The sequence below is a fragment of the Castor canadensis genome, chromosome 19 (genome assembly GCF_047511655.1).
Source record: "Castor canadensis chromosome 19, mCasCan1.hap1v2, whole genome shotgun sequence".
Lineage (NCBI taxonomy): Eukaryota > Metazoa > Chordata > Mammalia > Rodentia > Castoridae > Castor > Castor canadensis.
The window spans coordinates 7573458-7597067 of record NC_133404.1 but is presented as its reverse complement, the minus strand read 5'-3'; the positions used below and the strand labels follow the sequence as shown (position 1 = coordinate 7597067).

At 42.9% G+C, this 23610-nt stretch overlaps 2 protein-coding genes across 9 annotated transcripts in view; one reads left to right on the top strand and one right to left on the bottom strand.

The window, feature by feature from the left end:
• Nrg4 (neuregulin 4) overlaps positions 1 to 11243 on the bottom strand; it is a 145136-nt gene extending 133893 nt beyond the window's left edge. The window contains exons 1-4 of one of the 7 annotated variants that reach the window (XR_012443995.1): positions 9232 to 11225; positions 8906 to 8967; positions 7170 to 7285; positions 3984 to 4084 (exon numbers count right to left, since the gene is read on the bottom strand). The gene's annotated coding sequence lies outside the window, so the exon portion shown is untranslated. Of the gene's footprint in view, positions 1 to 3983; positions 4085 to 7169; positions 7286 to 8905; positions 8968 to 9144 lie in introns of all 7 variants that reach the window. The other 6 variants (XM_074061772.1, XR_012443998.1, XR_012443996.1 and 3 more) reach the window with 6 other exon arrangements.
• A 513-nt stretch (positions 11244 to 11756) lies between these two features.
• Positions 11757 to 23610, top strand: part of Tmem266 (transmembrane protein 266) — a 113805-nt gene continuing 101951 nt past the window's right edge. For both annotated transcript variants that reach the window (XM_020161498.2, XM_074061590.1), the window contains exon 1: positions 11757 to 11852. The gene's annotated coding sequence lies outside the window, so the exon portion shown is untranslated. The remainder of the gene's footprint in view (positions 11853 to 23610) is intronic.

Sequence of the window (23610 nt, the reverse complement as noted above, 5' to 3'; positions counted from 1 at the left end):
ACGCATGTAGCCCAGGCTGGTCTTGAAAGTGCTATACTGTCTAATCTGACCTCTAACTCTTGATCCTCCTGCCTCAGTCTCCCAAGTGCTGTAATTACAGACATGCGCCACAAAACCTGGCTACCTTCCTCTTTATCAGAATAGCAAAAGACCTCCCTGCATTCAGCAGCCTGCCCTTTGCAATCTCAGCAGAGGGCAATGGGACCATTGTGACTGGCTCCAACTAATCATGGTATTTTTTTGCTGGATACCCTGGTGCTTTTGAGGGTAAGCAATAGGGAACAGTATTAGGCAGCCAGTAAAAACATCCTCCACACTATCACAGTTCAAAGACAGCCTGGGCAAATAGTTTGCAAGACCCTATCTCAAAAATACCCAACACAAAACAGGGCTAGCAGGAGGCTCAAGTGGTAAAGTGTCTGCCTAGCAAGTGTGAGGCCCTGAGTTCCAACTCCAGTACTGCCAAAAAAAAAAAAAAAATCCAGCACACAGAGATATGTATAGCTTATAAACCAATCTCTACCTGGTGACATTTCAGACTCTGTAATAAAAGTGTGTGGAGAGGGTGTGCTCAGGCAGTGTTCCAGAGATACACTGGAGGTAAAGAGATCCCGCTCAAGCAAACCACTCCTACTTAGGCTCTATCCCTGAAATGGGTGCCCTTTGCCATTTCTGCTTTTCATGCTCTTCCCTTCTCTTGTTCTGAACCCACATAGTCTCTAAAATACCCATGTTTATTAACAACTGTTCCTATGGCAGCAGAGCCCCTGGTGAGGTGGGGGGGGCAGGGGAGGCTATTTATAAGTCAAAGACTGACAGTGTATGCCAATAGCAGCTATTATTGATGAAATCCTTGAGAAATGTCTCAAGTAGAAAATAAATATTGTGAAATAAAACCAAAAAAAGCATATTCAAAGTTCCTGGTGTTCACCAATGAACATCTTGCATTGTAATTTGGTTTTCCATTTGTTCTACCAACTAAAAGAAAATACACTGATCCTCTAAGTACCAGTGGTTCATGGAACAGTTTTATCTCACTGCAAATTAATATATTTGTACTCTGGTATTCCATATTAAGTACATCAGATTGTAGGACTGAATTAATCCACTCTGGGGCACTACTGCCCAGAGGCTGAGATCTTGGTGAACTTGCTAAGGTTATACCACTCCATGTGACCTTCTGAGTAACAGCCAGCCTGCTCCAGGTGATAGCTCTTCTCATCACTGAGAGTCTTGGCATCTTCAAAATGTTTGCAGAATCAATAAAATAATTTTCATTCCATGTAGCAACTCACAAAATCACTTTCTTTCATATCAATTGTGCCACCTGTAAACATGCTCAAGTCACCACTATTCAAAGTATAATCCTTTCCAAGCAACCGTCCTCAATGAATACTTTTAATACATAGAAAGGTATGAAGTGTAGGTACAGCATTCAGAACTTAGACTCTGGAGCCAGAAGGCTAGAGAGCAAATCCTAGTTCCACCCAACATTGGATGTGTGACATTGGGCAAAATCACTATGCTCAGTTTATCTTTACCTGAGCTAGAGAGGGCAAGGGACAGAATAATAGGACAGGCTGAGTAGCCCTCGTCTGAAGGTCTGCATCATGTCAGCACTCCAATTTTGGATGTCAGATCTTAGAGCATTTCAGATTTTGAATTTTCAGATTACAGTTGCTCTACCAATAAAATCTACACAGATATTCCAAAGTCTGAAATACTTCTGGTCCCAAGTATTCCAGATAAGGGATAATTCAGTCTGACCTGCTTCAAAGGGACATATGGGTATAAATAGATTTATACATGTAGAATGCCTGGAACGTAAGGACTCAAAACATGTTAATTATCATTATTATTCCTAATTAGAAAACTTAAGCTGTGTTTAGCTGCATTTATGCAATATAAAAGTTATTTGATTATAACTATTAACATTATAAGAACGTATGAAATTCAATTTCCCCCACCGTAATAATTCATCAAGAATCCCAGTGTCAAAGCTGGCTGGTGAGTGATTTATAAACTCTTTTATGCTACTGCCACATGACAAAAACAAACTTTCCACTCTTTGCTGCCAGAAAGAAGTCTTGAATTATGTATGCTTCCTACGAAATGGTATACCTCTGTATAGAGATGTCAAGGAGGGAAAAACCAGAGTGCTACCTCCTCAGGGCTGCTCTTATACCTGGTCTTCCTAGAGGTTTCCTGTGTCCTTGAATCTAGAAACTCAGTCTCCAATCAATACTCATATAGGATGCATCTGTCCTTGGAAGACTTTCGAAATAGTCAATCAGCCTACTGACTTTTCTCATATGTGAGCCCTTCTCAGGCCTGAATAATTCCACGCCTCCATATTCCTCAGTGTATACAACTTAATACTTCCTTGCTTACAGGAAATATTATCTTAAGGGTCCCAATTTTCTTCTAGCAGGCCTATTCTCTCTCCTACACAAATGCTTCCTTCATTTCCATTTTATTGGCTCACCTTCACATCCTCACTGTCAAACACTCCCAACCACACTTACTCCACACACAGTTTTTCAGCTTCTCAGTCATCCTCCTCTGAGGACAAACTCTTTTATCTTAATATTTTTCACTCTCTACACTTCACTAATGAAAGTCTGGTTTGCCAACAGATCACAGGTGCCTTTTCCGGTGTCATCATCATGTCCTTACTTTCTTCTTTCTCTGACTCAATGGAAAGGAGTGAGGCACAGCCTCTTTCTGGTTCTCCAGCACCATTTTCAGATCACCACCTTGTGGTCTACTTCTCACCATCCGAAACCTCCACTTTATCTCACATTTCAGAGAACCATCCTCCTTCACACTACTCTTCACAGAGGTGATTCATTAAGAGTGACAATTCAAATTCTATAACATTAATATAAAGGTACTTAGTATTATATGAACCAGAAAAATTAAGCTTGTTAATGATAGTCAGATGGCCAAAAATGGAATTAACTGAAAAAAACACATGATTTTCTGTGGTTATAATTTTGTATTTGTTCCATAATGTTCTTAAAGTCAAGTTCTGTAAGTTTATATATTCTATTATTAGAAATATATCACTGCCAGGCATGGTGGCTCATATCTATAATCCCAGCTTCTTGGGAAGCCATGATGGGAGAATCGTGGTTTGAAGTTAGCCCAGACAAAAGTTAGTGAGACCCCATCACAAAGAACAAGCCAGGCATGGTGGATGATGCCTGGAAGCATAGGTAGGAGGATCCAAGTCAGACGCCAGTCCAGGCAAAAGTGCAAGACTCTATCTGAAAAATAACCAAAGCAAAAAAGAGCTGAGGGCAGGGCTCAAGTGGTAGAGTGTTTGCAAGGCCCTGAGTTCAAACTCCAGTACTGAAAAATACATCACCGCCTACTTTTCAAAATCAGCCTTAGCAGCATGAGGCTAGCAGGCATTGTGATGGGTATTTAAGTGTACATGTAAGCTGTTCTCAGCAGGTGGTCATTACCTCCTATCTTAAGGCATTCCTCACTTCAAAATCTTTGACTTTTCTACCCAAGTACCCTGCCTTTCCCCTGTACAACTTGAGGAAAGGCAGCATGTCACCTACCTGAAAAGTGACATGGTCGCCCTTGAGCCTTCAATCCTCTGAGCACAACAACTTGGGCTTTTCTCCACTCTTACACAAAACTTCGATTCTACTCATACTTAATTCTACTGATATTTTTAAATTGCATTGCAAAGACCAGGCTTAGAGTTAACCAGCTTACAGGATATTCTTGACATGTCATGTTTTCTAAATTATTAACATTTAATTGAACATAGACTTCAATACATACAGATATCTCAAATATTAGAACCGAAATTTGCAAATTTAAAAATTGCAGACTTTTCATATTGGAGAGACTACACTTACTGTCTATTAGTGAAATTAAACCCATAATCTAGGATTATGGTTAATAAAGTACAAGCTGCACATATAGTTTCTAAGACATTCAAAAAAGAATGAATAAATAATTACTGGCTTTGTCTTTTTATGGAAGTTCTTCCTTCTAGATGGCAGAGTAGAGAGGGAACTGACTTTCTTTTTGAGGCTCCCCTTTACTTCTTCTGCTTTAAGAACTGCAACCACCATGAAGGAAAAATAAACAAAATATTTACATAACATTTTGCAATATAAGAAGAGAAGGAAAGTATAATCTATTTACAAATTTCATATGCACTTTTCCTCAGTGATATTGCAAAGGATTTCACAATCAGAGGCAGAAGCTATTATTCTTATGGTTCTTGTTATTCTTACTCTTGGTATGTTTAATTTCTTCTCCTTCCTTAATCTTATTTTTTTTAATACCAGAAAAGCTATATGTTGTTATTTGCAAGCACAGGGCTAGAAGCTGGGTTAAAAGGGAAGTTGAATTTTATTAGAAGATTATTGGATAGAAGGAACTCTTTAAAACATACAAACAGGGACTTTGGGGAAAGGGCAAGAAATTATATATTTTTATTATGAAAGCTAATCTCTGTATTACCATAGCTACAGACTTCATAGATTGTCATTTCAAGAAGGTAGTAGGTAGCCTTTGTGGGAAAGAAGGGGAAAATGGAATATAATATGACCTACTTTGAACTTACAAAGTACATTTTTCCCAAAAGGCATGGCACTAAGGGAGAGGATTAAGAATACATTAATTATATAAAAGTTATGTACCAGAATAGTATACATTTTTATTATCAAGTCAATTGTTGGAATGCAGCAATCAATCCCTCAGAAGTTCTTTCCATAGCCACACAAATGATGAATACAATAGGTTTAAGAAAAATGTATTTTGGGGACTGGGAAGTGGCTCAGTGGTAGAGTACTTGCCTAGCATGCATGAGGCCCTGGGTTCAATCCTCAGCACCAAAAAAGACAAAATAAAATAAAAAAAAAGTGTATTTTTACAAGTAAAAGACATCAGAAATTTATCTACCTTCAAATTTGTTCATGCTGATTCTTTATTTTTCTGGTTCCCTTTTAGTCTGTTAGATAAGTGAAAACTCAAATTTTCCTCTTTACATAAAAGCAATTATAATCATGAAGAGTTAGAACTAGAAAAAAATTAAGAGAGCTTCTAGATGAAGGGAGTTCAATCTTCCCTAAGTCAGTCTTACTGTGACGGTTACAGAACGAACGAGTGAAGAGGTGAGACCCTGGAATCCAGAATGCTTTTCCTACTACATAAGAATTGCTCAAACTTCCTTAGGCACAACTCTGAGTCCAAGTGCAAGGCAGCTAGGCCCCAGGGCTGAACCTGAGGTCTCTGCACCCAGATGCAGGTCTGTCCCTTCACTCACTCACCGTGTGACCCTGAGCAAGTTTTTTAGTGCCTCTGTGCTGCAGTTTTCTCATCTGTAAAACGAAATTCATAGTAACTATTTCTTCCCAATATGGTTGTTATGAAAAATTACTACATATAAAGCCAAGAATGGTGTCTGACACACTTTAGCTTTCAGTAAGTGTAATTATTAGAACTATTAACATACTGAGCTGTTTTTCCAGGTTTCAGCCTAGCCTAATTACAGTACACTGATACTGGAACATTGGGTCTTTTTCTTTCAAATATTACATTTGTTGATATTCCATTCTAGTACAGGAATTGTGTGGCCAAAGGAAGTTTCCTCATGAAGTCCATGCAAAATTTCAAGTACCAAGCACATAATAAAACTCACTTAAAAACAGAATGATAATCACTTGGTGATCCTTTGGGTCCAGTGGTGTTCTCAGAGTGTCTGACATCCAAAAGGATCTTTTTAAAGTTCCCTTTTTTTCATGCACAAAATTATTTTCAGGAATAATCATGAAATAAAATAATAGCCAGGAAGGAGATGATGAAAAGTATTTTATTCAACTCCACTTATATGCCAATATAAAATAAAACATTATGTAGCAAAAATGTAATGAAATTTACTAATGTTTTTGAAAAAAGGAAAAAAATTATGCCTACATATTGTGCTTTTGAAGTACTACATAACAGTCTTTAATTTTGAAGCAAATACAAACAACTTAAAAAAGAACACATTTCAAAGTTAAGCTTTTTTTGGCAGTACTGGGGAATTGAACTCAGGGCCTTGAGATTGCTAGGCAGGTGCTCTACCACTTGAACCACACCACTAACCAAAGTTAAACATATTTGAATTATTCAAAAAAAATAACTTCATGTATGAGCTAAAATTTGCATTTGCCAACCAAAAACATTACACCTATAAGCTTGTGCTTTTCTCACTCTTAAATCTCACACACAAACAAAAGCTCCCAAGTGGTCACATAGAACATTAAAATAACCAAGTTGTGTTTCTTCAGCTTTACAATCAGTGTACCCATAGTGTTTATTAATGACTCACTGTTTCCTGGGGATGGCACACACCTGTAATCCCAGGAGAGAGGTAAGGCTGAGGAGGTCAAGGCCAGCTCAGACAAGGGGGAAAAAAAAAAAAGCAGCTAGACCCAAAAGCAAAAAGCAAAGTGGGTAATACACGTCTGTAATCCCTGGTATGTGGGAGATGGAAGTAGAAAGATGAGACCAGCCCCAGGCAAAAGTAAGAACCTAGCTGAAAAATAAAAACAAAAAGGGTTGTAGCCATGGCTTCAGGGGTAGAGCACTTGCAAGTATAGGCCCTGAGTTCAAGCCACAGTACAGCCAAGAAGAAAAAAGAAGAGAAGGAGAAAAGGAAGAAGGAAGAAAGAATCTACAGTTAATGTAGGCACACGGACCAAGGAGGTTGCAGACAAGATCACCTGCTGGTTCACTTCTCCTGGATTTTTATGAATTTATTTGGGAACAAATCCAATAGCAGAATCCATGTTCACTTAAGGCCAAGTGAATTTCGGGTAGTTTGCTATACTAATTCCCATGTGGAATGTAGAGTATATGAAAGGATAAATAAAATGTGCCAATGGGAGGTGCTGGGGATCGAACCTAGGGCCTCGCACATGCAAAATGTGCTAATTTGAAGCTTCTGGAAACTACAGAAATTGTTTATAACCTAAAACAAGAGGAAATGTTTCAAAAAAATAAAATAAAGAAGAAAAGTTTCAGGGAGGAGTATTGTATCACCAGCACCATAGAGAACTGTTAATATGCAAAGATTACTGGCAATAAAAAGCAGGTAGATTTGAGTGGCTTTATTATCGTTTAATTGTCTGCAGAAGGTAAGAATTACTGCTTACCCCAAAGAGGCTTCTCTTACTGCCCTGCTGTTGGTCTGTCACTGCTCCAGGAGAAATCTGCCCTTAAGGTTTTATTCTTTAAGACGGGCTGGCTGCATTAGGTGTATTAAACCTCCCTGTGGGAAAATCTCTTTTACAATTCATGTTTATCAAAGGCCTGGGAAGTGCACCTTGTATCCGTGTATTCACGTAAATGTTGCTACACACAAGTCAATCGTATTTGCTCAGTAAAGCTACCTCAGCAGGATTTTAACAGATTAAAACCCTGCCCTGTTAGCAGTTACAGCATATAAATTTCAAAATAAATATCCCACAAAATTACATATATTCCACTTTTCAAGCTTTTCAGTAACTTGGGTTGGCTTTCTCCCTGTATAGTCCAAGTAAGTGAAGCTGCTTGGTAAATCTACATATGAGAACACCTCTGTGAATGTCAAGTGTCTTATACCTGCGGCATGACATGGGCTTCATCACAGCTGCCTACTTTCCAGATGATGACCGAGAAACTTATAAAAAAATATGGTGCCAGGTACCATGACAGTAACAGAACTTTGCTGTTTTCTGGGGTTTTGTTTTTCACTTTTTTTTTTTTTTAATGGAGTGTGCTGGATGTCTCTACAATTTTGTTCAGATGACTGCAGAACCTGGAAAAGCTGATGCTCATTTAGGCACAAATACTGCTATTATTGGTCTACTTACATATTTATATAAATATAAATACATATACATATATAATTTGAATTTTGGGAAATTTTAGCTGTGCTGTCAACTTGGAAAAAAGTAGCTCAGCTTACCATGTTGAGTTGGCATTGTACAGAAATGAATAGCCATACTGGTCTAGAAAAATTAAATGTTTTCCATTTGTACAGGGATAACACACTGTATTAAATAGGTAAATTCTTATCTATTGGTTTCTGTAATCAAACCCACATATTCTGTAAATAATTTCTAAAAAGTTTTCAAAATATTAGCATTTATATAAACACTAACAATTTTCAAACTTCGGGTTTCATTTAAATTTCACAAATCATGGGGCACTAAATTCATATGTTTTATATGTATATATTGGCAGCACTGGCGTTCGAACTCAGGGCCTCTCTCTTACTAGGGCAGCACTATTACCACTTGAGCCACACCCCAATCCCTTTTTTGCTTTGGTTATTTTTCTGGATAGGGTCTCATATTTTTGCCTGGGGCCAGCTTACGGCTGTGATCCTCCTATCTATGCCTCCTGAGTAGCTGGGATCACAGATGCACTACCAAGCCTGGCTTCTGTGTTGAGATGGGGTCTTGATAACTGTTTGCCCAGGGTGGTCTAAAACTGTGATTCCCCACCCTCACCTCTGCCTCCCAAATAGCTGTGATTACAGCCATGTACCACCATGCATGGCTTGTTCTATTTTTTTTTTCCAAGCAGCTATCTCAAAAGAACAAAAACTTTAACTCTGCTATCAATCTTTTTCAGACACTGACAGATCATAATCTCCAATCTGCCTCCCATAATCTTACACATATGTACATGCACACATTTTTTCTGTTTATGTGAACAAGGTTCTCTTAAAAAGACAGTCTTTTTTTTTTGGAGGTGGGGGAGTACAGGATCTTGCTATGTATCCCAGGCTGGTCTCAAATTCACAATCCTCCTGCCTCACACTACCAAGTGCTGAGATTACAGATGCACACTACCATACCTGGCAAAAAGATAGTCTTTTTAGCAAAAAGAAAATCTGACTCACCTCAAAAGGCATGTTGATATGGGATATCACATCAATTACAGCGGCCTTAGAAACAGGAATATCTGGAAAGAAATTGGCACACCAAGCTTAGGTTTGTTTTATAACCCCATTTCCCATCGCTCACAATGCCCCAGGCACCTACAGTCTCCAAGGCAGCACTTAAACTATTTATAGCTGTAGGAGTTCCCCAACCTTTCCCATCGATCAGAATCACCTGTGCTGTGAAAAATAAAACTCACAAGTCGATCTCCTGGAAATTAGGTTTCACTGGGTTTGAGACGAGGCTCCAGAATCTGATTTTAAGCAAGTGCTCAGCATTGACTTACAGGCCAGGCAAGTTGAAGAATGCTCCAGACAACAAGGGAACCCTCCAGAGATCTTCCCAGTTCCTTCTGATGAAGCAGTCTCAAGAGCTAATCCTCCTGTGAGTGTTAGGCCTCAGGTCTTTGAAAAGAAGAGCAGGCCAAGTTTGGCAAAAGCAGAATGGCATTGTGTCTACACTTCGGATTTAAGTTTTAGTTTTAGTTTGAGTTGTGCAGTGAAAGTAGGCCACCACCAGGGGGAGTCACAAAGCTGACAAATTATACATGCTTTGGGATATTTTGACTTCACACTATAACATAAAATGACTGCACAACTATGAAATCTCAATGATTTCATATTAGAGACATGTAATTTTCATATAGATTCCTCTCTCAAGGTCTTCATAGGCAGCCGTTGTAGGAAAAAAATTTCCCCTAAAGTGGCATAAACATAAATTTCTAAAATTGTATTCAAACAAAGATTGCAGGGCTGGCAGAGTGGCTCAAGCCCTAAGAGCCTAGTAAGCATGCAGCTCTGAGTTCAAACCCCAGTTCTGCCAAAAGCAAAGATTCCAGTTAATCCAAAGTGGTCTAGCTTATCTCTCTGCAAGTTTCAAAATGCTTGTCCTGCTCTAATATATAATTAGCATGTTAATTGAATGCTTTTTAACAGTTTTAATCAAATCTTAGGCAGAGTTTGGAGGGGGAGTGAGAAATGCAGTAGATAGCAACTTGGTCAAATGCTATGTGTGGCCTTTTCTATATCAAGTGTACCTACATGTCCCCACCTACCTGTCAGAAAGGTGTACCTCCCGCCTAGCATTCTCTATTAAATTTCCTTACCCACCCCCTGCTTTCTCCTTTCCAGCCCATATTTCTTTCTTCTAGAACTGTAGAAGAAAAATCCTCTATTAAGCCAGGTAGCTCCTACAGGGGCTTTTTTCCCCTCTGAAATCCCAACATCAGATATTACAGTTGTGTAAGAAATGTTGGAAGGGGGGGAGAGGGAACCTAAGGAAGAAATTTTACTCTCCCCACTCCCCCTCCCAGTTTGCCAAAGTTAGGTACTCATTCTCTATGTAGATACTCCTGTGGTAAGAAGAGTTTCATCCAAGCCCAGACTCTGGGGCAATCCTATGGCCAGGGTTTTGAAGTATTCAACTCTTCATTTCCACATCTCACTAGAAAGGCTGACTGAGGTAGAAGGGGGCAAGAGAGACAAAGAGAATTCCCTGGAGGCCAACTGGGCCTAACCAAATAGGGGCCACCAGAGACTGGGAAGGATGGGGGCTGGAGGAGTGGGAACAGAAAAACAGTAAGGGGACTTTTAGGGAAAGATGCTGGATGATGAGGGACAAGGAGAGAGGAGTCCTGAGTAGATGGGATATCGTCAAAGCACAATGTGAACATGGATGGAAATATCGATGAACCACATTGATGTGTACAATTCATGTATTAAAATGTAAATAAAGACACTTAAGAAAAGGCATTAGAACTAGAAAAGAAGGCTGTCAGCTGAGCCAAAGGCCACCCTGGAATTTACTGTCCTAGAAACGAGATTTCCAAACTTTACAGGTATTTTAACATAAAAAAGGCCAGGACCCTATAGGAAAATGGTTATATTTTTTAACATCAACTTGAGACTACCAACGACAAAAGCTACTATGAATCCAGAAGCTGCGTAAATTAACTGTGCTCACAGGAGCTCCTTGCAGACCTTAGAAATGTGCATTTATGCGCGAGTGCCTTTCTTTCTTTCTTTTTTAAACCCACAAAGACCATCTCTGATGGTCAGTGACTCCACTTACCCCACATGCTAACTGAGAACCACAGCCCTAGAACCAACATTCCCAAAGGGGCGGGCGATATCGGCTCGAAGGGCAAAAAAACTTTTCACATAGAAAACACTGAAAACCTACAGGATATTCTAGTTTCACAGGCACCGAGAGAAGAATGTCTTCAGAAGCTTCTTAAGAGTGCAATAATAGTAATAATAATAATAATAGAAAGATGTGGGGGGGGTGAGAAACTGTCCTGCATGGAGTCCCAGCCAGGACATCAGAGTAAGGGACTGCCATGTGTTTCTCTCCCAGATAGTAGAGTGACAGCCGGGGATCCCGGCCAGGAAGCGGCGCCCCCGCCCCACCCTCACCCCCACCCCCACCCCCACCCCGGTGGCCTCCACACTCCAGGCGGGGAAAGAGCTCTGGGAACGGCGACGCGCCGCAGCTGGGCGGTTCGAGTCCCCGCGCGTCGCGCACCTGTTGCCCCCCACCCCCACCCCCACCCTCAAATCCCCTCCTTCGCTGCCCTCTCCCCCCGACGCACGCGGGCTGGACAGCGTTCCCCGCCCCCACCACAGGCCACCGTTTCCTAGACAGCCGCGCCGCAGCTCCGCAGCCTCGGGAACGTGAGCGCGCGCGGGAGGGGGGCGGCGAGGGCGAGCGCGCAGGCGCGGGCCCGGCAGAGCCGCTGGCGCGAGGCCGCGCGCGCGCGCCCCCGAGCGCGGTGGGCGGAGGGGCGGAGGGAAGGAGGGAGTCGCGGGGCCGCGAGGGGGCAGGGGGGCGGAGAGGGGAGCCCCGGGAGCTAGAGCTAGGCTCCCGCCGCCGCCGCACGGCGGAGCGAACCCCGAGCCCGGGTAGCAGGTATGTAGCCGGGACTTCCAAGCCTTGCCTCACCGCCCCGTCCTGGGGCCGGAGCTGGGGATGGAGTGGGGGAGGGGGAGGGGAAGGAAGGGGCCGAGCAAGGTTTGCAGAGTGCATGCCGGGGGTGGCGGGGGGGGAGGACTGGCATCTTGCTGCTGACCTTCATCCCACCCCACCCCGCATCGTGGTCCCAGGCTGGGGGAGCCAGGGGAGAGTGCATGGGGCAGCCCCAGGTCTTCAACTCCAGCCTGGGGAGCTGCTTCTTGTCACATGCTTCTTATTTATTTTTGCAAACTGCGCTGGTTCGGGTCCAGCTGCAGATGCTTTACTACCCATTCTTTGCCTCCGTATGCCATCTTGCATTTATTAATAAAACATGCAGTGGAGGTAGCGGGGGTTCTTCTAGGGGGAATCCCATTGCAGTAGGACAAGCGGGTGCCTATTTTCGGTTTTCAGACGAGGCAGAGGGGTGGAAATCCCACACCCTGTAGATCTGTGGCTTGGTTGGTCGTGACCACTTCCTAGTGGGCTTCCCCGGCTTGTCCGGAAGCGCCCCAACGGCAGGATGGAAGGGATGGTGGGGTTTTTTACTGTCTGGCCAGAATCCCCTTCAGGGGACAGGGGCAAGACACCGCAGACAGTTCTCTGCTTGCTAACTTGCCAGGGAGGCTTAAACCCAGAAAAGTGACTCCCTTGACTGCCAAGAGGAGGCCCTGAACAAAATTTCCGAGGCTTGCCTGCTCAAACACATTAAGATTTTGCACCTGAAGATGGCTGAGACAAGCCACCTGTTAGAAGTCAGCCCCCTGCCTTTAGCCCCCAGTCTCTGTTTCATGGTCACCAATATTGAGATATACTGATAGGCCCATGTGGGTTCCTTTTGTTGTCTTTAATGTTGCTTAGCTTTTGTTTCTTTTAAAATAAAACCTACCTATGATTTGATGCCTCTTATGTTGTAGGTTGAAATGTTGTGATTTGTGTATATTCTATATATCTGTAACATCATTGCCTCTGCACTGAATTTGTCTTCAGTGTATGTTACCTTTTCCTGTCTTTTACCCTGCTTTAAGGAAAAGTGGAATGCACCTGCTTGCCCTTCCCCTCCCAAAATAAACTAGTGAAAAGAACAGTAAGAGTGAGAGGCACAGGGTGAAAATGGTTATCACAAGATGTTGGACTATGACAGCTGGACTGTGGGGCCACATCTGATCTTGGGAAGAATGCTGGGATTTACTGGGTACTGGGAGCTCAAAGGTCTCTGTCTTGAGCGCCTTGAATCCCCACCACAAGCCAGTTATTCCATGTCGAAGATGAGGAAGCCTGAACTTTAAAGGTTAACTGACTTGCCCAAGGTCACCCAGTCAGAGGCAGGGTAAAGATGAGCTCAACTGCACTGCATCTGATTACCGGGGTGGGGGTGAGAGGTTGGGGTAGCCCTCACCTCTGGTACTGCTTCTACAGCTACTTTTTCTTAAGACCAGGCTTTTCCATTTCATAGATCCCACGCCACCAACTTTGTGGCTTTCTAACCTATTGTTACAGAATGGGTCCGTATGGATTTTTTTTGAGGTGATACTGAGTTTATTAAAAATGGGGTCCACACACCCTTTTGTCAAATTCTTTCACACAATCAGTTAAGTTCAAAAAGTTGTTTCACTCCCAATATTCCTGTAAAGTGTATACAATTCAGGTAGAATGAACCACTCATACTTTTTCATTCTTTTATCATCTGGTCTGCCAGTCATCACAAGGACATTGTCTGTCATACTTGCACAAGTGTGAGTGTTATCACAGAGTGAAAGAATCCATCCTCGCTGTGGGTCATAATCTAGTCTCTCTGTGATTGTAGTGACTATTCATTTAAAGTTCTTGAAATTTGTGCTTTCAGCTATGAGCATGCATTATCTATTTTTTTTGCAAGTGCATTTTTATAATTCAGGTATTGGATTTTGTTACACATTCCTAGTAGTTTTCATGGACTTAAAAATTGCTGTAGTTCAATAAATGAAAAATTCACCTGGTGGGGCTACTCGCATTTATACTCAGGTCATATAGTTGAAGACTGTGATGAAAAACATATAGGTGAATCTAAGGAATTTTTTAAAAGTGTACCCCATGGAGATTTACGGCTTTTAAATATAAATTGATAAATAACATTAAGTAGGCAATATAAGATTTTCTCTGCCAGTTTCATTTTCTTCCTTGGGCACGATGACTGGTTTGATAGCAGCAGAATGTTACCTTTTTCATATACATACGGTGTCGTGTTGACAGTAAGGCAATTTGAATAGCAGTTTTGCCTCATGGAAAATGTTCAGTTTTGAAACAGTGCATTTCCCAGCTCTTATGAAAATGCTGCAAGGGAATGTTCCCTGCCTGGGGGATTTCTAGCCTATGATCAGGTAAACTCAGGATGAGTCCTGATGGTACTGGAGCAGAAGCAGAACTTGGAGAGAGGTGTTGCTTGACTTCTGGGGAAGATTTGGGCTCCTATGAGAAACATCCGTCTCTTCTCCAGTCAGGAATCTCATAAATGCAAGGAGAGAGATGGTTAGTCCACCACATTTCATTCAAGCAAAGTTCACATGGTACAGAACTGAGCACCCTTGTTGGTGCAAAGGCCAATTCAGGGAAGGTAAAAATGTTTCTGGGTTACATTTTTTATTGAAACAGATATTTGAACTGGGAAAAACCATATGGACAATTATGGATGCTTAAACATTATTTTTGTTGCCCTCACTAAGAGTGTATATTTTGGAGTGGGGAAAGAACTAAAATTTCCAAGTTGTGGGATTCACCCATCTTGTTGTGACTGGTTATAATGTACATTTTAATACATTGCCGTGTAAGACCCTGGAAACTGGAATATTTCTCTTTCCTTGACTGACCTTGTATGCAACTTAGTTATGAGATGTCATTTTTCTTATAGTATCCCTAATTTAGTATTTTTTCAGTGTCAGTGATCTTAAATCATAGAAGTTGACAGTTAGCTTATTTTGAGGGACTTAACTTTCAGCAATTTCTGTCTCTACCTGTGGTGGCAGCCATAGCAAGGGTTTTCATTTTTTTTAGAAAGTGGCTCGTTTTCCATAGCCTTTCAAACAGAACTAGTTGGAGTTTGAAGATGCTGGCTAGGACCATCTCAGGTTTCCTTCATCCCTGGATCTTTTCCTGTGGTTCAGGTCTCATCAGAGAATCCTATAGCTCCATTTCTGTGCTCAGTTTCTCCATAAGGAAGCTGCAAGAGTTCCCAGGTGTTAGTGGCTCACGTCTGTAATCCTAGCTACTCAGGAGGCAGAGATCAGGAGGATCACAGATGGAAGCCAGGCTGGGCAATAGGTTCACCAGACCTTATCTCAAAGAAATCCATCATACACAAAAAGGGCTGGCAGAGTGGCTCAAGCAGTAAGAGTGCCTGCCTAGCAAGTGTGAGGCCCTGAGTTCAAACCCCAGTGCTACAAAAAAAAAAAAAATTCCTAAAGTTGGGTCATACCTGGCTGCCTTGGGTGTGGGGCGGGATGAAGGCTACTTAGTGCGGGTACAAGGCACAGCCAGGGAATCAGCTCACCTGATCAACACAGTCCGTGTTGTGATTTCTGAATGCAAATATTACACACGCTCATCGGAGCTCATTCAAACATCTCAGGAAAATAGAAGGTTAAAGATAAGTGGTCAAAATCTTTGGTAATCTTAGCCCTTGGTCATGACCACCAGTAGCACTGTGGTGGTTATTCCTCCACAGTTATTCCATTTTGAATGTGGAAACTAGAATGTTACTGTTTGCCAACAATACCGTACTGTGCCTAGATGAATACTGTTTTGTAGTATTCATTTGTTTTCTTGCACTTGGTGGCACATCCTGGACCTCTGGGAGACCCTTGGATAACCTGCTTCTAGACACTTTTTATTCAGCCACAATGGGATTAGTATGGGAGAAACCATGTAACCAGAGGAAGAGGTGATAGGAACCTGGCATGTTCTGTATCATAGCGTTTCACGTGCCATAACCTTTTGCAGTGACCCTTTGTGGTCAACTGTGTGCAGATGAGGAGAGGGAGAGCCCAAGGTACATGACACTGGAGCTGAGCCGAGATTCAAGGCCAGATCAGTGTGGCTCAGACTCTGCAGTCTTTCCCTTTTACTGCTCTGATTGCAAGATGGAGTTTCTCTGCCTCACCCTTCTGTTCTGCTCCACCCACACTGGCCTCCTTGCTGGTCCCCTGCCTCATAGCCTTGGCAATAGTGAGTCGCTCTCCTGGAACGTTATTCCTGCAGACCTAACCAGTCTTTCAAAACTACCCCCCCACACACACACACAGGCACTCCTGTCCTTCCTCCCTGTCTTCTGGTATTCATAGCACCTCCTAGCACAACTACCTTAAATCTGCTCCAGTTCACTGCCCCTCTCCCCATGCCATGAATGCTCCAGAAGACGGAGGTTTTGTTCACTCTCCTACTCCCACTGCTATGGAAAAAAAGCAAACAAACAAACTGACAAGTCGCTGTGGTATCCTTGAATCTTTCCAGCTTCCCACATGTCTTGTTTTTGTTAGCCCTCACTGTAACCTGCAGTGAGACTCTGAGATACAAAGGCTTTGTACATTGTCGGGGAGAACAGCAAGGGAAGTGGAAAAGAATCAGGAAAACCCTGTCTTACTCTTGCGCCGGTGCTGAGGACAGAGGAACCTCCCGGTTAAAGTCAGTCCCATAGAGGCGGGAAGACAGTGGTCTCACTGTTTAGGGGCTAACGGGGCAGCAAACGCACACGGGGAGGGGAGATGGCCCATGATGGAGAAGAGCCCTGCATGGCTTCCTCTCCACTTGGGGTACACGATGGTTTTGAAGACTTCCAAAGAAGGAGACTCCTTCTCCAGCCACGACCTTTCCCAGAAAGAAAAAGCAGTCTGTGACCATACCAGCTTTTCACCAGGCAGATTAATCACTGCCTACCTACAGTAGCCTGTGGCATTATTTGAACATTAAATACCTGTTGGTGTCTTCCCATTTAAGCCAGGGAGTTAGAGGTCACTACCAAAGTGCTTACCTGGTGTGTCTGAGGAATTTCAGTAGGACAGTGCACCAGCAGTTCCAGACTCTTACCCATACTCCTTCCTTCTAGAGTTTGCAGTAGTGGTATTTGGGCCACAGCAAAAATCATAAGCACTTTGGGGACCAAGTCAACCTCAGAACATTTTAGAACGGACTACACTGGGATGCTGAATGTCCTGGTCAAGCTATGGTCAAGGGAAGAAGTCTGCAGAATTGCTCCTTGGTCACAAAGTGACTCCTCCTTTCTGCCTCCTCCTGTCTTCCTGGCCCTAACTGCTGCTGTCAGGGGTCTGAATTATCTGCCAAGTGGAGTTCCTCTTCCAAAACCACAGCTTCCCTAAAAGTGCTTTTGATTTGTAATTGGAGCCACCTAGTACCCAGGACATGGTCTGATAACTCCAGCTCCCACTGCTCATTAAAACAGAATTTTTGTAACAATTTTTGTGTTGGGCAGCCTGGGTATTTAGATATCCAGCCTGAGATCAGTCAGATTTAGGGTCAAAGGCATAATTTGTACAATGCCTTCGGATTCTCTCCCTTAACTCAAAACAGGTCCAAAGCATGTTATCTCATCCAGGATTTCCTCACACCACCCCACCCTAGCGACAGCACTGCATTGTGTCCAGCCAGTGTAACCAGTACACTCTGGTCACTTTCTTCTGTAAGTTTCTCTTGAAATAGTTAAATCTTTGCATCTTACAAGCATGTTGAAGCAGAATTTTAAAAACAACCTTGATGACACCTGCTAATTCTTTTACAATGATTACTAAAAGTTGTTATTTTTGCCCATCAAAGCAAAAAGAAGAGGGTAAAATATATTGCAACGCCTCAAATAAAAGTTCCATCGTTTTGGGACAGAGTCTGTAAACCAAAGTGCGCATTTCTCCCCGTCTTTTCACTACCGGTTTCTATCCAGGGCTCTGTCTGCTGTCACTTCCACTGACGCCCAACAAGGAACTCCTGTCCCTACCCCTCTCCTGAAACATGACTTGTAAAGGTCACTGTGATTGCTTAATCATAGATCCCAAGGCTGTTTCTTAGCTTTCACTCCTGACGGCTCAGCAGCATCTGACCCTTCTGACTTCTTGCACTGCTCTCTGCTGCCAGCTCCATCCTGAGGCACCTGTGTCTGTGCGCCTCTCCTCTGCTCTCTCATCCTTCCTCTGCTATGGCAAGCAGTCTGGGGACGTGCTCACAGGCACATGGGCTCTGCCTGTGATTTGAATCCTAGCCTTTCAGGCTGACAGAGTGGCTCAAGTGGTAGAGTACCTGCCTACCAAGCATGAAGCCCTAAGTTCAAACCCCAGTACCGTCAAAAAAAAAGAAGAATGACTCCTGGGCTTCACGCTTGCTAACGGTGTGACTTTAAGTTAGTTATTTAACCTGCCTCTGTTTCCTCATTAGTAAAATGGATGGGGAGAAGATTTGCTAATATCATGGGTCATGATGTTGTCAGCAAGAGGATGAAAGGAGTGTGCCTAGTAGAGACTAAGCACCTGCCAGGCATGGTAGGGCACCTGTAATCTCAGCACTGGGAAGGCTAAGACAGGAGGATCTTGAGTTTGAAGTCAGCCTGGGCTATACAGCAAGACTCTGTCTCCAATAAAAAAATAAATTAAAAAAAAAGACTAAGCATTCAGTAAATGTCACCTTTGATCATTATAACTTCCTGTTCCTATATTCGTATATCTTCACAATATAACCCTAATCCTCCCTCTGCTGATCAATGTCCCTAAGACCTAGTTCCCAGTTTGTGTTCATCCTGTCCTGTGCCAGCCTGTGCTCATTTCTGATGCTCCCTGCATGTGGTCCTCTCTGGACCACTGCCTTTATCCCTACCTGTTCTGCCCACCTTCCCTGCCAGAGGCTGAGGGCTGCACCTACCCATGGTCACAGAGTGCAGCCAGCCTTGTAACATAAGCATCCTCCTTTGAGCATGGAACCTGGCTCTCTCTGGCAGAACATGAATTACTCAAAGACACCAGCTGTGATTTATACACTTTAAAAATACCTTCCTCCACATTTAGTACTATACTATACACATAGGAGTTTAACTCATATCTTTTATCTGCCAAGACATGATAGTTTTAATTGGTCCTTCCCAAGTCCATTTTCCTGCTAAATTGGAACCTTAATTGATCAGTTGTGGGGCCCATACATGTGGGGAAACTGAGTCAGCATCCCTGTGAACCCCTCAGAACCTTTTCTGATGAGGAGAGATATACAGAAATAGCTAAAATAGAGTATGGGGAGTTATTTAATGCTTTTAAAAGTAGCTTGACCTCCTGCCAACCTATGAAGCTGATTTTTTAAAAAAATGTGTGGAGTTCATTTCTTTTTTCTTTTTCTGTCCACATCCTCTCTACCCTCAGAGTAAAATGAGCTCAGATAGCATAAACCCTTCAGATCTTGTTGCAGGCCTCCTCCTGAGCCACTCTGTTCTAATCTTGCATTCTTTCCCCTTGTACCTGGTACAGAGGACACTGAAGCTGAAGGGGAATCAAAGGAGGGAATGCCCACTTTAAAAAGCAATCATCCCTGGCACTGACTTTCTGGCTTGGCCTGGCAAAGACGTCATATGTTTTCATCAGTATCCACTGTGCTCCTGGGGTCATGAAGAGTCAGAAGTTTCACTCTCTAACCTTGGCAGCCACTAAGGACCATACTCTGTGCCGTGAGGTTCTATAGCAGGCTTTTTCAACCATAGCAATATTGGCCTCGGGGACAGGTCGTTCTTTGTATAGGGCCATCCTGTGTGTTGTAGGGAATTCAGCAGCCTCTCTGGTTCCTAGCCTCTAGGTGCCAGTAACTATCACTAAGCCCTTCCCCAGTGAGATAACTGAACATGTCTTCTGAAATTGCCAGATGTCCCCTGGGGTGCCATGTCACCCCCCAATGAGAACCGCTGCTTTATAGGCTCAGAAAACTCAGCATCTTCCCAGTTTGTAAACACAGAACTTGGATAGTTTGAATCAGATGAAGATTATAATTAACACAAAAGATAAATTTGGGTTAGAAATTAGTTAACAGAGAGGAAAAATTTAGTGTCGCCTAAACAGTCACAGATTATATTCTAAATTAAGAGACGGAAAAAAGTAACTACACGAATTCAGATCATCTGAACTCCAAAAGGTCAGCAGTCTGGACCCAACAACATAGTCAGGGACTGTTACCAGTCATCCTTAGGGCTTTTATTTGGCATGGTATTGAAGTACTCAAAATAACATTAGGCCTTTGACAATAAGCTTATTAAACCAAAAATCATTAATCTTTGTGGAGAAATCTTAGTTGATTAAAACTGGAAGAAATTCTGTCTGACCTGAGGAATATCAGCTCTCCCTCAATTCGCTTCTGACCAGAAGGCTGCTAAGACAGCACTTCAGGGGTGAAAAAGGAATGGCAAGATGCTTTGTGCATTGGTGAAAGGCCACAGTTGCTCAGTCATCTGTATAGCTGTTAGAAAATTTAGCTGTGGACTTGTGATGTAAAACCTATCTCCAAATGACAGTCACCATTATATCCATTCTGAGTGCAGAATTCCATCCTGGAAGTGGCAGTTTAATACGTGCTTTATGTTTTAAAAAAATTTTTTGCACTACTGGGGTTTGAACTCAGGGCCTACACCTTGAGCCACTCCACCAGCCCTTTTTGTGATGGGTATTTTTGAGATAGGGTCCTGTGAACTATTTGCCCCGGCTGGCTTCGAACTTCCATCCTCCTGATTTCTGCCTCCTGAGTACCCCGGCTAAATACATGCTTTACATAATCTGAAGGCTCCAACCTTGGAAGAGACCTTCTTTGGCCAAAGATGATCTTCGGATTATTACTTGCCTTTGGGAAAGAAATGTATGCATAGAAGACCTTCAAGGTGGTCCCTACCCCATAGTCTGAAACAGCCTTGTGCAGTTTCTTGAATATCGCATTTCACAGATAATTGTGGGCATCTTCAATGTTCTAGACTTGAGCTAACAGGTGAAAAAAACTCCTAAGATTATGTCCAGTGCTATGGACTATTTGTGTACCCCCCCAAAAAAAAAATTCATGTGTTCTGTAACCCTGATGTGACTATACCTGGAGATAGGGTCTTTAGGAGGTAATGAGATCATAAGGGCAGGGCCCTAATTGAATTGGACTGTGGCCTTGTAAGTGGAAGAGAGAGCTCTCTCATATGAGGACAAGGAGAAGGAGGCCTTCTGCAAGTCAGGAGGAGAGCCTCACCAGAACTCAACCATGTTGGCACTTGGTTTTCTACCTTCCATAACTGTGAGAAAACAAACTTGGCACTCAGTCTATGATATTTGTTTATGGCAACCCAAGCCAACTAACAAATCCAGCATCCTCATTGTTCACATGGGGGTGTTAGACCTAGAGGAGTGACTTGTCCATGGTCAAGGTCCTAGTTGGTGGCAGAACAAAAACATAGAACTTGGACTTCTAGACCACTCATCCACTGCACAGTCCCATGTCCAAATGCTCTTGGGTCATACAGAAGTCTTTCTATCTTTAGACCCTGTGGTACATCACTTCTGTGAATATCTGGGATCTTATCCTTTCCCTGTTTATCCAGCATTGTTATAAAGATCAGAGACAATGCAGAAAAGTTTAAGTTTTTTAATTATGAAATATTTTTTAAACATATCATACTCAACCCCAGTTTTGCCTTGTTAGCAGGAATCTGCCTCTGAAAATTGAAAGTCAGCTATATTGTAACATAAGGATATCTGTGAGGGAGTATCGGGCTAGGTGGTCTCAGGTGGGAGGATTGACCCTTGGCCTTAGGGAATGGATCAGAGGACAAGGGCAGGAGAAGGGATGGGACCTGGTTCCATGACAAACCATGTCAGGGTAAAACTGAGAGTAAGATGATTGCTTTTCTTTTTTTGTGAGCTATAAAAGCTGTGGCTGATGTGAGTTTGCACAGTAGGAAGAGTATAAATCCCTCTTATACAGACAGAATATCCAAGCTGGAGACCTGAGCCTGTGGTACCAGCCAGTCTCAGAGTTAGCAACAAAGACTGATGGCTTACAGTTACAGCAGTTTGCAAACTACAAAATATTTTCTGAATGTAAATATCCTTCTGAACTCAACTTTCATTGAGCTTATTGAAAAGTAATGTAGGGAAGAAATGTTTATCTGAGAGTAAAGGACATCTGAAAAGCAGTGGCTTAAACAGGCAGAGAACTCACTTCCATCAGTCCATAACTGAGGCAGTGGTCCTGGGATGGTCCTGCTTCCCAGGGTTGTCCTCAGAGACTCGGCTTCCAGCACTTTTGTTCCTCATGGAAATAGATGGCTACTTCATCTCCAGGTGTTTCATCTGTGTTCCAGTTAGGAAGGATGAATGCAATGTATCAAAGTCTTGTCCTCATTAGGTTTTGCCTTCATGTTGAGAAAGCAAATATTTTCATATTCTTTTATTTCATTAATCTGAATTATATCACATGACCACCTTCTAAAGAGGAACAGTGAGACAGAACCTCTCAAAATTTATGAAAAGCGGTTGCACTGTAGCCATTCGAGGAGAGTTAGATCCAGAGCAGAGTGTGAAGGTGAGTAGGATAGCCCTTATGTTTCCAGTAGGGCTCGGGAGAGAACTGCTTCCTCCCAGTGAGGGAAGTGAGGTCCGAGAGCACCCCAGTTCGGGACCCAGACTCTGAACCTCTGGAGATGTCCAGGTGGCCTCTTGAGAACTCCTAGCTGCAACCCAGGGAACATTCAGCATTTGGACACCTGCAGTCCAGAGTGTCAGCAGCCAAGGGAGAGCTCGGGAGAATCAGTGTGGTGACTTCCCCCTTCCTCCACTCCCTGCCCACCACTGGCCCTGGAAAGCCAGAAGCAGGGAGGAGGAGGAGGGGGACAGAAGGCCAACTTACCCCTTCCCCACTTCAAGACCTCAGGTTGTGGGTCAGTCTAAGCCAGGACAAGGGGAGGGACTCTGAACTGATTTGAGACTGAAAATTTGATTTAGAACAGACGAGGTTTTTAAACACCTGAAAACCAGCCTTAAGTGAGGTGGTTCTTGGGGTTGTGAGTGTCTAGAAAGCCGTGGGGACACACAGATTGTTATCAGGGGGCAGGAACAAAGGGCCAAGCAGGGCCAGTTGAAGACAAAGTTTGGAGTAAAATTAAGCCATTTCTACATGCTCAGACTGTCACTAACTCCTTTTCCAACGATGATGTGAGCACACCTGTGTCACTGCACTTCGTTTTATTGCATCTCATAGATACTGTTTTACAGAATGAAGGTTTGTGGGATCCCATGTGGAGCAAATCATGTGGGCTGTTTTTCCAACAGCTCAGGTGATCGTTAGTGTTTTTTTGTTTTGTTTTGTTTTTAGCAATAAAGTATCTCACATTAAGGTTTGTATATTTTTTTTAAGCTGTAATGCTCTTCACACCAATAAATAATAGTATAGATTAAATAACTTTTTTGGGGGAGGCCAAAACAATTCACACGACTTGCTTTATTGTGAAATTCGGTTTCTTGCTGTCATCTGGAACTGGACCCGTCACATCTCCAAGGTGTGCTGTAATCCATGCTTTATAAAATAACCACCAGACTAAGCCATCGGGATTTCTGGAGTCTAGTCTTAGCTCTTCCACAAGCCAAGCATGTAACTTCGGATAAGCCACTTCACTTTCCTGGGTCCTGGCACCTTTCCCATCCAATGATGGGACTGGACTTTGTGGCTTTGGTGTCCCAGAATA